The sequence below is a fragment of the Bidens hawaiensis genome, unplaced genomic scaffold, assembly GCF_021521415.1.
Source record: "Bidens hawaiensis isolate Kalapana, Puna unplaced genomic scaffold, B.hawaiensis_p1.1 tig00018658_1, whole genome shotgun sequence".
In the NCBI taxonomy this organism is placed as follows: domain Eukaryota; kingdom Viridiplantae; phylum Streptophyta; class Magnoliopsida; order Asterales; family Asteraceae; genus Bidens; species Bidens hawaiensis.
Genome location: NW_027492824.1, coordinates 52,165 through 65,000, shown reverse-complemented (window position 1 = coordinate 65,000; position 12,836 = coordinate 52,165). Strand labels below are relative to the sequence as shown.

At 36.0% G+C, this 12,836-nt stretch overlaps 1 non-coding gene across 1 annotated transcript; it reads right to left on the bottom strand.

The window, feature by feature from the left end:
- Positions 1-8,531: 8,531 nt before the first annotated feature.
- TRNAN-GUU (transfer RNA asparagine (anticodon GUU)) lies at positions 8,532-8,603 on the bottom strand. The gene has a single exon. It is a non-coding gene; the product is annotated as a tRNA-Asn (tRNA).
- Between the last annotated feature and the right edge of the window lie 4,233 nt (positions 8,604-12,836).

Sequence of the window (12,836 nt, the reverse complement as noted above, 5' to 3'; positions counted from 1 at the left end):
ACCCAGTGTTATTTGGTAGAAAATAAAAACCACGAGAATGATATAAAAATGATAAAAAAACACTCATATCTCATAATAAATAAATAAAATTTACCAAAATAAAAATTGCAATTGCGATGGTGGTGGTGGTGGCGGTGACAACGGTGATGGCATATGTAGTCAGGTGGTGGTAGTGGCGACGATGGTCAGGAGATAGTGGTGGTGGTGGTCATGCGGCGGTGGCGACGGTGGTGATGGCATCGATGGAGATAATGGTTGTGGTGGCAATGGTGGTGGTGGCGACACAATGGCGACGATGGACAATGGTGGCGGTGACGGCGGTGGTATCGCTAATGGTCGGGTGGTGGTAGAGATGGTAGTGATGGCGGCGACGGTGGCAGCGGTGGTGGTCATGCGGTGGTGGTTGTCATGTGGTGTTGTTAAGAGTATAAGGTGAAAGAGAAGTTCTGTCATTTAGGAGACTTGAATCTAATTCCTAGAGACTTGAATCTAATACCTTCAAACTTATTGCTTTATAAGCTGGCCCAACCCCTTAGTCACACTAACTGATGATAAAAGCCATCTAAAAGCCAGAGTTTTAGGGGTTAAAATACTAATTATTACTGTATAATAAATAGAAAGTTTGGTGCTGTAAGTGCACTATTGGGTGATTGTTGGGTAAAAGTTAGTTATTATTATATATTAATTAGTTATATTTTGGTAAATAAATGAATGAACATTGGTACTTCAATCATTGTTATGTGTTTTCAGGACATTGGAAGTTAAGGAGCTTAAACAAGCTAATTCAGAGCCATCCATATAAAGATTAAGCAAGCCTCGAGAAGATGGAAGCATAGGAAACATATATGGATGGTTAAGAAGGGTTCGGGAAAGGTTTGGATGAGAAACCTGAAGCCGACGCGAAACTGAACAAGACGAGTTACCAGGAAAGTGTCTTTTAGTAAAACGGGCATATCTCGGCCTAGAAAATGAGTTACGGAATCCATAATATATGAATTTCGGGATTCTCGATGATACATATCTGAATATGAGGTTAGTTAATTTCGCGCGACGCGAAGAAAGGGTGAAAACAGCTTTGCGCGACGCGAACCGACATAAAACTGAAATAAATTAGGGTTAATGTCAGGACCGGACCTGGTGCAAACCTTAATAGGTTGATAAGAACACATAGATCAATAACCCAAAGGCCTATTGAATATCTCGGTGGAATCAAGATATTCAACGGATGGGAGTGAAGTCGTGAGATAAACAAATAAACGAAACAACAATAAATATTCAATACGAACAATATCAAAGACAAAGATTCACTGCATTTAATATATCATTTAATGTAACTGTAAAATGGAATGTTTAGGGTTTCATGACGGCGGCGGCGGTACGAGGAGACAAAGAGAATATTCGTTAGAATGTTTTGCTCTCGTATTGCGTGCGTTGCCAGCGTGCCCTAAATGGAAACCTAGGATGCTATTTATAGACCCTGACATTCCTTCTAGAATCCCCGAATCATTGCATAATGAAAGACAAATAAAAATACAAGTGTAAGAGTCTTCGAGCATGATGTGTATCTTGCTCGAGCACACTCAATATGTACTGTATGCTCGATGAGTGTCTTCGAGCATACTTTACTTAGAATATTTTACATAGAAAATATTCTCCTCTAGCATGCTTCATCCTTCTTGACTAATCCTTGCTTTGCTCGAACTTGTCCATCGAGCAAGCATATTCTTCTTGATGTCTTCAATCCGGTCTTGAGACTTATTCAGCAATCTTTATCATGCTCGGATGTAAAGCTTGCTTAGGGGGGGGGGGCAGAACCATGCTAGAAGTCTATGCTTAGAACATATGACATCTTCTTATTGCATCCATGCTCGACACCAATGTGCTCTGATCACTTGGCTAAAACCTGAATGATCAAGTCGTTTGCTCGATTGGCAATCCGTACTCGACAGAAGAACACTCTTGCCCTGAGAAGTGTAGCTTGCTCGAAGTCTTCAACACTTAGAAGAATTTACTAAAATGGTCCTGAAGACCTTGCTCAAGGTAGTAATCCATGCTCGATAATCCAAGCTTGCTCGAAGTCCATACTTAGCCGATTTCTTGAGGAGGTTGAGAAGATTCCAATCTTCCTTGCACAATTCTGACTCAACAATCTCCCTGATGTGGGCTAAATTATATATAAATATTATAACTATTTCCCTACACTTTTAATTGGTTTTAAGTTTGTTTGTCACTAAATATTACTCATAATTAGCTCATATTTGATTTTTAAAGGTTTTAAGATGCAACGAGCTAAAACGATTTAGAAATCATATTTGATGTTGGATACTTAAATTTTAATCATCATAGCATATGAAGTTAGTTGATGGATTTCCGTTTGTGATGATTTGTTACAGGTAACATGGCATAAAATTCAAATGGACTTGTTGACTTAGTTGGGCTTGGGCTGAAGCAACTTTATTGAATGTCGGTTATTAAAGTTAAAACGTATTAGCAAGATATAAAAGGTTTGAGGGGAGTTGGCGCAAGGCTAAGAAGGTTAGCGCCACCACAAAATCAAGGAAAAAGAAATAAGAAGTCCACAGGAAGAATCACAACAAAACAAGCAGCCTAGCTGCTGAAAGAAAGGCTCACGGCCGAAAAAATCAACCAAGCAAGCACGCTAGTTGCTCAAAAAGTCATATTCCAAAAAGCGAATTAATAAGCAAGTAGACACACAGCTCAATTAATTTAAGCTCACAGGCAGGTAGCTTAATTAATATTATTTGTTTTACGATGAACCGCAATATATATTTTATTTCTGTTTCATCAATTATTATGAGCGGCTACACTGTTATACTGCCTGGGTTCGGATGAATACTTGTTAGACTCGTTTTATTTTGGATTGTTTATTGATTGGTTCATGCTTTGGTAAAAGTTTTTATTGTCTTTGGTTATGATGCGTATGCGTATTTAGTATTAATTTATGATTAACTTATTGTTCCATTTGCGTCTTTGTGAACGTCTTTCATGTATGGATGCGTATTAGGTTCTTTACTGTGTCTTTACAACTAGTTTATGGTTTATTGTTAACGTTTACCATAGGAACGGTATTGAGAGTTTAGAGATACCTTATATTCTGCCACTTGAGAGACCAGGAGGTAATTAAGTATCGTTTGTTTTGGTCTTTTGTGGGTTTGGGTAGTGATTGCATGGGAGTGAGTTACCCTAGACTTCTTTAGATTCTTACAAATCAGATTTATAACCAAATTTAATAAGAATACCCCTTTACGCCTTAGGGTATATTGTGACTAGAGAGACCGGGAGGTGATTTAATCTTTGGGTACCTTAGCATAGTTAAGTAAGGTGACACCGGGAGGTGATCCGAACCATTAGACCGTTGAGCTTTACATGATATTTAGGGTTCTTAGGTATTGTTGGTGAGACCGGGAGGTGATCTAGCATACTTTAGTTATTCCTTAAGTTTCATATTTTTAGAATCCAGTTACCAATCATAAATCCAATTCCGAGAGTTTACGAGTTGACTAGTAGGATTCCTTGCCTAGGTAGTTGCTTCCCTATATAAGTTTCGTTCCGATTGTGTTTTTGTGCGAGTTTTAGTTTAAGTATTATTTAGTTTATAGTTAATATAAAAAAAACACAAAAATCAATTAAATCTATTTATTTAAGTTATTAGTCAGAGTCTAGTTTAGGTGTCGCTAGTGTCCTGTGGGTTCGACATCCGGACTTCATTTGGCTTTACTACAGTCGATAGGTACACTTGTCTGTCTAGTGGTCTAGCATTAGGATAGTCTAGATTTATAAATTTAAAACTAGAGTGTCTAGGTTAGGTTAATATTTTATAGACCGTTTCAACACATCACCCTCTAGATTGGAACAAACTCAGATGCATCATAACATATCTGCATATAGTTACACATGTATCAGCTTTCTAAAGATAGTCAGTTTAAGCATAAATATCATTTCATTACATAAGGGAATTCTACCACCTAGGCATTACAAATTAATTTACATAATTTTCAAAATACAAACCAAATACAAAAGATAAACATGGTAATTTTAATCATCCATATGCTCTATCCTACTATCTTCTGTCTTGGCTCCTTCCATCAGATTTCTTCTTCTTAAGTCTTTCCAAGGCAGCCTTCTGCTTAAATATTTCAAGTTCGACTGAATCGTTGGAATCTAGAGGAACGTCTGCTCTGACAATGTCCTTAAGATCTTGGATATGTATGAACTGTAAATCTTCATCATGTTCCACTATAGCGATAGTAGCTCCTAAAGAGGTTCTTAAAGATACAGAGTCATTCCTTCTGTTGTAAGTGAGGTAAGCAATTCTTCCATTTTGTTAGACTTGTGAGTTTGGCTCATTCATCTCCTTTCTCATGACCAAGCATTCCTTTAAAGTTCTTCTTTTTGTGCTAGAACTGCTTGCCTTTTGATTATGCTTCCTCCTTGATTCCCATAGGGAAAGTTCAGATAGTCTTACTTCACTGATCCTTTTCCTTCTTCTCTCCTTCTCTGCTTCAGAATGAGCCTCTCTTTGCTTTTGATTCAAGAATGGAAATCTCTTTTCAGATTGTTCTTTTAATAATCTTGAGAGATCATTCCTTTGTTGGCCAGCCTTAATATTTCTGTGTTGATTGTCATACAGATCAAGCTGAGCCATTCTTTCAAGTTGTTCCCTGGAGAAGTTTCTGAAGTCATTTCTGAATATGATCTGTGTCTCTTGCGCATCTTCAGTCACAACTCTCAGAGTCTCTGATCGTTTATCAAAATAGAGATGTGTGGGCAAATTTAAGTTTCTTGGTGGAACAACAGGCCTTTCAATCTCTGATCTGATTACACTTCTGCTTGATAAAGGATTTTTCTTTGCATGCTCTTTCTCTGACTCTTCAAACCAATTTCTAATCGTTTCATCAGACTGTGTTACCAGGTTTAGCATATTTGCCCCTCTTTTGTGTAGAATGCTTATCATTTCTGCCCTTTCTTCTTCTTGTTTCCTCATTCTTTCAGCCAATACTTCTCGTTGAGTTTCCAAAGATAGCCTTTGCTCTCTTTGATATATGTCAAGTAATTGATCATGAGGCATGCTATTGAACTCAGCTTCTGTCATTCCCTTCTGTAGCAAAATGTCCTTTAAGATTTTAACTCTTTCAGGATCATTAAACCATTTGTCAACTTCAGCTTTCTTCATTTCTGCTTCCTGTCTTTCCTTTTCAAGTCTTATTCTTAATAAATTCTCTCTCTTGCAATCCTCAGTGCATTTTTGATCCTTGTGAGAGTCTTTGACCATTTGTACCTTCCTCTTCAATTCTTCAAGAGTCAGTCCAACCAGATTGTTGTGTTTAAATCCATGCAGTTGCAAGAACTTGATGTCTTTGTGTTTGCCCTTTACTTCCTCATATTCTCTTTGTTCACGGGCTTCCTTTTCTTTCATCTCTTGAAGTTTCTTGTTTTCTCTTTCTTCATACTTTCTTTGTTTTTCATGGCTCTCTTCCAATTTCCTGACTTTTTCTTTTATTTCTTCAATAGATAGGTCTTTGATTAAGTCATATGTGCATCCATGCTTTTGAAGATATTTGAAATCTTTATGCTTCATTTTCATTTCTTCACTTAACCTTTTTCCTTCAGCATCTCTCTTTCTTATCTTCTTAACATAATCTGCCACATCATCCACCAATGCATTTTTGTACATTAGGTCGAATGTGTCAAAGGATTACAAATTGAGCAAGGAGGGTCGAATTCCAGCTTGCAGCAAGAAAGCTCTTTTTGATTCTCTTGTTCTCCATCCTTACGCTTCTTGGGCAATGCTTTCCTTTGACATTCTTTGTAAAATTTTTGAATATATTCAAGGCTTATAAGTAGGCTTTGTCTTCATTGTCTTTATCTTCTGCCTTCTTTGCCTTTTCTTCATCTTCTTCGACTTCCAAATGTTCATCCAAGTTATGTAAAGCCTCAATCATAGGTTCTTCAGTTTGAGTAACAGAAGGCTCTATAGTAACCTTGGAATGATGTCTTCTTTTGTAGACTAACTTTTGCCTTTTGGCTTTGGGGATCTCTATTTTAGATGTTTCTTTTCTTTTCATGCCCCCCTCAGCCTCATGCTTTGACTCGGTGATAACCGGTTCAGTTTCCATACGCTCATAAGTAACATTTGCCTGTTCATTATTCATTATCTCTTCAACTTTGGGCTCTTTGACCTAAGGATCATCATCAACAATCTCATCAATTATTGGCTCTGTAGTCTCAACTAATTCTTCAACTTTTGGTTCTGGTATGTTGTTAGTTTGTGGATTACTGCATCTTTGTTCTATTTTCTTTTGAGCCTTTTTAGCAGCTACCACAATATCAGGAGCATGTCTTGTAGGATTCTCCAGAATTTCTGTAAGAGTTTTTAAGACAACAATCTTGACAACTGTTCCATAAGAAAGTTCTATTGTTTCTTCTTCACTTACTTCTGGGTTTATTGGAACCAATCCGAGCTCTTGCCTCTTTGGTAGCTCAGATTCAGGCTCAGGCTCAGACTGTGCATGCTCGGACTTATACTCAGTTTGTGCTCTTGGAGATTGATCTTCAGATTGTTTCTTTTTCAATTTCTCCATAGCTGCCCCTATAGCCTCATCAGCCACTTTTCTTAATTCTTCTTCCTTGTCTTTTGTTTCTTTCATTGCAATCAATGTTTCCAATACATCCTGAGGAATCTCCTCCTCTTCTTCTTCTACAAATACTTTCTTTCTCTCTTCATTTAAGATTTTCATAACCGTTTTCACCGATTCAACCTCAGCCATGTCGGCATCAATTGTGTCATCTTTGTCTAAGATATCATCTCCAGAGATTAATCTAGGAGTGGCTTTTGGTTGAAATTCTTCTTCAGAACCTTTTCCTAGTACGAGAGTACAGGGAAAGATGCACCTCCGGTGTACCCGTTATCGTACCCATGGTAAACGCTGGGTAGCCAAGTGCGGAGCGAATAACTGCTGAAAGCATCTAAGCAATAAGCCCACCCCAAGATGAGTGCTCTCCTATTCTGACTTCCCCAGAGCCTCCGGTAGCACAGCCGAGACAGCAATGGGTTCTGTGCCCCTGCAGGAATGGAGCGACAGAAGTTTTGAGAATTCAAGAGAAAGTTACGGCGAGATAAGCTGTTTATCATTACGATAGGTGTCAAGTGGAAGTCTAGTGATGTATGCAGCTGAGGCATCTGGTAGATTTGAACCTTGTTCCTACATGCACTCGCCATCTATTTTCATTATTAAACTCTTTGACAACATGAAAAACCAAAAGCTCTGCCCTCCCTCTCTATCTATCCAAGGATGGAAGGGCAGAGTCCTTTGGTGTCCCCCAGTCAAGAATTGGGGCCTCGCGATCACTATTTTATCTCATACCTTTCTTCGTTCATAGTTCGATATTCTGGTGTCCTAGGCATAGAGGAACCACATCAACCCATCCCAAACTTGGTGGTTAAACTCTACTACGGTGATGATACTGTAAGGGAGGTCCTGCGGAAAAATAGCTCGACGCCAGGATGATAAAAAACTTCACACCTCCCATTCTTCATACTTTTACAATATGAAAAAAAATGAAAAATAAAAAGGTCGTCTTACTCAAAACCCCAATTACGACATCCCTTCTCTCCAACTTCACACCTCAGAACGTGCCATTCTTACAGAGATAAAGTAGAGATAAAGTAGAGATAAGGGCGCTTTAACATCTTCTTAGCCCGAAATGGATGGGGAGAGAAAAGATTCATTTTTTTGGGTACTTCCAGGAACAGATCCAGCGGAGACGCAGTGGGGCATGTAGCTCAGAGGATTCAAGCACGTGGCTATGAACCACGGTGTCGGGGGTTCGAATCCACCCTTGCCCGCAACCGGCCCAAAAGGGAAGGGCCTTTCCCTCTGGGGGTTGGAAAATCATGATCGGGATAACGAGCTATGGAACTTGGGTGTGGGTCTTTTGTCAAAATGGAATGGACTTTTTATTTATTATTTATCGTAAATGAGTGACGCATTACACATAGTATACGTATGCCCGTCCCCCATCTATTTTTTTTGCTTTCCGTACCTGTAACACTTTCTTAGCCAGGATGGGGCAGAATAGCAGAGCAAGTACAAGTATTAGTAGTATAACAAAAATGTGCTCCTCATCATTAATATGTTTGCTCGCAGCAATTGTGGCCTCTCGGTATAATCGATGGCTGCATCTTTGATGCACTGCTAGTACTAGTACATCTGAGAATTCTTAATTGGATAGTTGTAAATAGACCCGGGGCTATGGAACAAAGGATTATCTCGGACCAGACTGCCCCTCAAGGGTTCGAATCTTCGTTAATGCTTCATTCAGGGCAGCTTCCAAAGCTGAGATTCGTTTAGCCAAAATGGCATTTCGTTCTCTTAACATTATGTTTTCAAACTCTAGTTTGGCATTTTCACAAACAACATCGTAAATATTGGGGCTTGATGGTGGGGTTTCAAGATTTGGCTTTGATGCGGGTTCAGACTACACTGGGGTGTTGACGGCGATTTTCAAATCTCCTCAAGTAGGATTCGAACCTACGACCAATCGGTTAACAGCCGACCACTCTACCACTGAGCTACTAAGGAACAACGGGAGATTCGATCTCATAGAGTTCCATTCCCGTTCTCAACCCATGACCAATATGAACTCAAAGCTTCCATCGTAAGTCCCGGAACTTCTTCGTAGTGGCTCCCCTCCATGCCTCATTTCATATTGAACCTAAAAGTGGCATATTTTATTATATTCCATCCATATCCCAATTTCATTCATTTAATATACTTTTGGTGTCATTCACATAACAGATATCATTTCTAGTCTATCTCTTTCTATTTCTTTTCTATATATAGAAAGTTTCAAAATCATCATAGACTAATCCAGAAATTGCAATAGAAAAGAAAAGGGGAGGTTTGTGATGATTTTGAAATCTTTTCTACTAGGTAATCTAGTATCCTTATGCATGAAGATAATCAATTCAGTCGTTGTGGTCGAACTCTATTATGGATTTCTGACCACATTCTCCATAGGACCCTCCTATCTCTTTCTTCTCCGAGCTCACGTTATGGAAGAAGGAGAAGAAGGATCCGAGAATAGGGTATTTTTATTATGGGACAGCTCATAATGTTCATATCGATCTATTATGCGTCTCTGCATCTAGCACTGGGTAGACCTCATACAATAACTGTCCTAGCTCTACCGTATCTTTTGTTTCATTTCTTCTGCAATAATCACAAAAACTTCTTTTATTATAGATCTACTACCAGAAATTCAATGCGTAATCTTAACATTCATTGTTTATTCCTAAATAATCTCCTTTTTCAGTTATTGAATCATTTCATTTTACCAAGTTCAATGTTAGCGAGATTAGTCAACATTTTTATGTTTCGATGCAACAGCAAGATTTTATTTGTAACAAGTAGTTTTGTTGGTTGGATAATTGGTCACATTTTGTTCATGAAATGGATTGGATTGCTATAAGTTTGGATAAAGAAAAATCAATCTATTCGGAACTACATTAGATCTAATAAATACCCTGTGTCAGAATTTAAAAAGTCAGAATTAAAAAAAAAAAGATGGCTGGTATCTTTAGTATTTTATTATTAGTTACTTATGTCTACTATTTAGGCAGAATACCGTCACCTATTTTTAGTGATAAACTGAACGAGCTCGACAAAATGGAAGAAGAAGAAGAAGAAGAAGAAGAAGAAGAAGAAGAAGAAGTTGATTATATGTATGGGAATCAAGAAAATTTGTAGTTCAAATACTTGAAAAAAAGAAAAAAAAATGAAGAAAAACACTTTTTTTTTGGAAAACCTATTCTTACTTTTCTTTTTCGATTATAACCGATGGACTCATCCATTACGATACATAAGAAAGATAAATAAAAAATTGAAATGCTCTGTAAGAAAAGAAGTCTCACAATATATTTTTATACACGCCAAAGCGATGGAAAACAAAGAATACTTTTACATATCCTCCGAGTTTGTCAACTTTTGGGGAAATAATAGCAAGAAGAATATTGTTGTTTACATTAGAAAAAATCTCCCCTGATGAACTATATGCCGAGCGGCTTTATACCAATAAAGATAAAAATAACAACTTAAATAATGAATTGATAAATAGAATTGAGGCCTTAGAGACAGTATTTTTTTCTTTAAATATACTTAAAACAAAGACTAGATTGTCAAATGCTGAGACGAAAAACAAAAAAAATTGCCTAGCGAAAATGTATGATCCCTTTTTGAATAGTATGTATCGTGGAAGAAAGAAGAAATTTTTTTCTTCTTCAATCATAAATGAAACTTCGATAAAAAATTGCACAGAACCCATTTGATCTAAAGACGACTGACAATAGATCCTCCTGTGACTGTTAGTGAGGTTAAAATAATCAATGAGGAGAAAGTTAAACTAGTTAATCCAAAGACGACTGTTAAGAAAGAAACAAATTGTTTAGCTCCAAAATCTCATATTCAAAGCAATCTGGTTTTCTATCAGACTAATAATGATTTTCTTATTGAAGATGTGGTTGAACCAGTGGTGGTTCACAAGAATAAAAATATACCTGTTGAAAATCATATTGTTTGTGAACCACAAACAGCTGAGAAATCAAAAACTGGTAAACTAAAAACGATTGTTACACCAAGGACATATGAGAAGAAAGTTGTTTACGAAAGGATACCAAAATCATTTTCAAAACCGAGTGTTAAGGATAAAAACGGGAAGGTTTATTAATTAAAAAGTGTTGAAAAGATGTTTCCTGATGAGCTCTTTCTGATAGCTCTGGTTAAACATGAGTGTGTTGAAAATGTTTATGATTGTGATCACTCAGTTTTTCTTAATCGTGATGCATCAGTGATGCCTATTGGGTAAAGAAAAAGGTTAAAATCAAAGCCCCAAAAGGAATCCAAACCAGTTTTATTTCAATGAAACAAATTTGTCAAATCTACTGGTTTTGATGTATTGAAAAATTTTGCATAGTGTTCAAAACTTGAATTTTTCTACAAAAAAAAAAGTGAGAAAATTCAACCCTCCGCGTATAAGCTTATAAAATAATCATCTTCGACGCAACTTGAATTGAGAAAATATTTTTATTGCAATGTCAAAGGACATTTGATTATTGATTATCCTTACAGGAAAAGACTCAAATTGCCTGATGCTTTTAACAAGGTTTCTTTAACTTTGGGCAATTTGAGACACCTGAACAAAAATATAAACAACAAAGAGTTTATATTAATTCATTGTTAAAATCTCCTGAAAATTCTCACAGTTCTTACGATGTTAAATTGTTTAGACAACAAGCTGATAAACTATTACCAGCTTGGAACCCAAAGATTCCAACTGCATGTGCTGATCATGTTGAGGATACTAGTCGACCTAAGACTATGGTCTGGGTTCCAGTTTCTCATTAAATTATCAAGTTTTTATGAAGGGATATCCAAGAATATCTATCAACGTTATACGGATGTTGCTAAATCAAATTTGTTGATAGTGGATTATCTCGGCATATTGGTTTGTTTGATTTAATTGTTTTTTTAAAATTCATAAAATTTTCAATCAGCAACCTTATTCATCATTCAAATTTTTAAAATGCAAGATTTCTTTTTGGTGAAAAAGATCTTCAAAATATTTATCAATGTTGGAAGATCGTTTTTGACTTTTCGTTTTTTTTTTTTTTTGTTATTTTTTCTACAAATTTTGTTATTGTTTATATTTTTAGGAGAGAAAATTAGAAAAAAAAAATCAAAAATATTGAGTTTTCTGTATAAAAAATATAAAAATACAAAAATATGTTGTTAACTTTGAAAAATATAAAACTTGATAAATGTGATCCGACATATATGGGAAATGATAATGCATTGACTTAGCGGGCCTAACACATGGATAAACTAGACTAAAAGTGTCGTAAGATCAATTATATGATGTGTATGATAGGCTTAACAGATCGTATAAGTGCTGAAAAGATATAAACCTAAATGCTTGCCAAATCTAGTGGTGTTACATCCTGATGCATAGTTAATATTTGTATTAAGTACCAAAAAGTTAAGATTGTTGTGTGTATATACGTTATTTTTGCAAAGAAATTTAGCTTATGTTTCTTTTATTTTTCAAAGAAATTCAACTTTATTTTTTTCTTTATTTTTATTCAAATCTTGGATTCTCTACTATGTGATAGTCATATCCGACCTGAGAGTTAAGATTTGGATATTCTGCTTTATTTTCTTGATGTTTCGTATAAAGCCTTGGACTTTCTCCGCGCGAAAATACGGTATTATCCGACTTGATTGTTAAGGCCTTATACAACTTCAACTTATTTTTATCATTTTATTTTGTTAAAATGGAACCTTATCAAAGTGTAGAAATACCGATCTTAAGGAAAAATTTTAATTTTCTGCTTTATTTTCTATTTTTATTTTTGCATGAGTCACAGCTAATCATTTCAAGAAAGGAAAAGTATGTAAATGTGAAATTCACTGTATAAAAGATATAAAAATTGTGTCTGATAGGTGGATCCACATAAGATTTGTGCTTAATTGAACCTTAATACGTATCGTAAAGTTACTGAAGGATCTATATAAAATTAAAGGCGGACAATTATATATGAAATCATTGCTGGATTATGTGCATAATAATGTCAAAATTAAAGCGTAGTTTAGGACGTTACTAGTCAATATGATCTCATGTCATGATCTTTCTCACAAAAATATGTACTGCTTTCATTTACTAGTTTAATTTTTCTTTTCGTTATTTTGAATAAATACAAAAATATTTTATGTGTGTTTTGGTATAAATTTTGAAAAATCAAAAATATTTTGGGTGTGTTT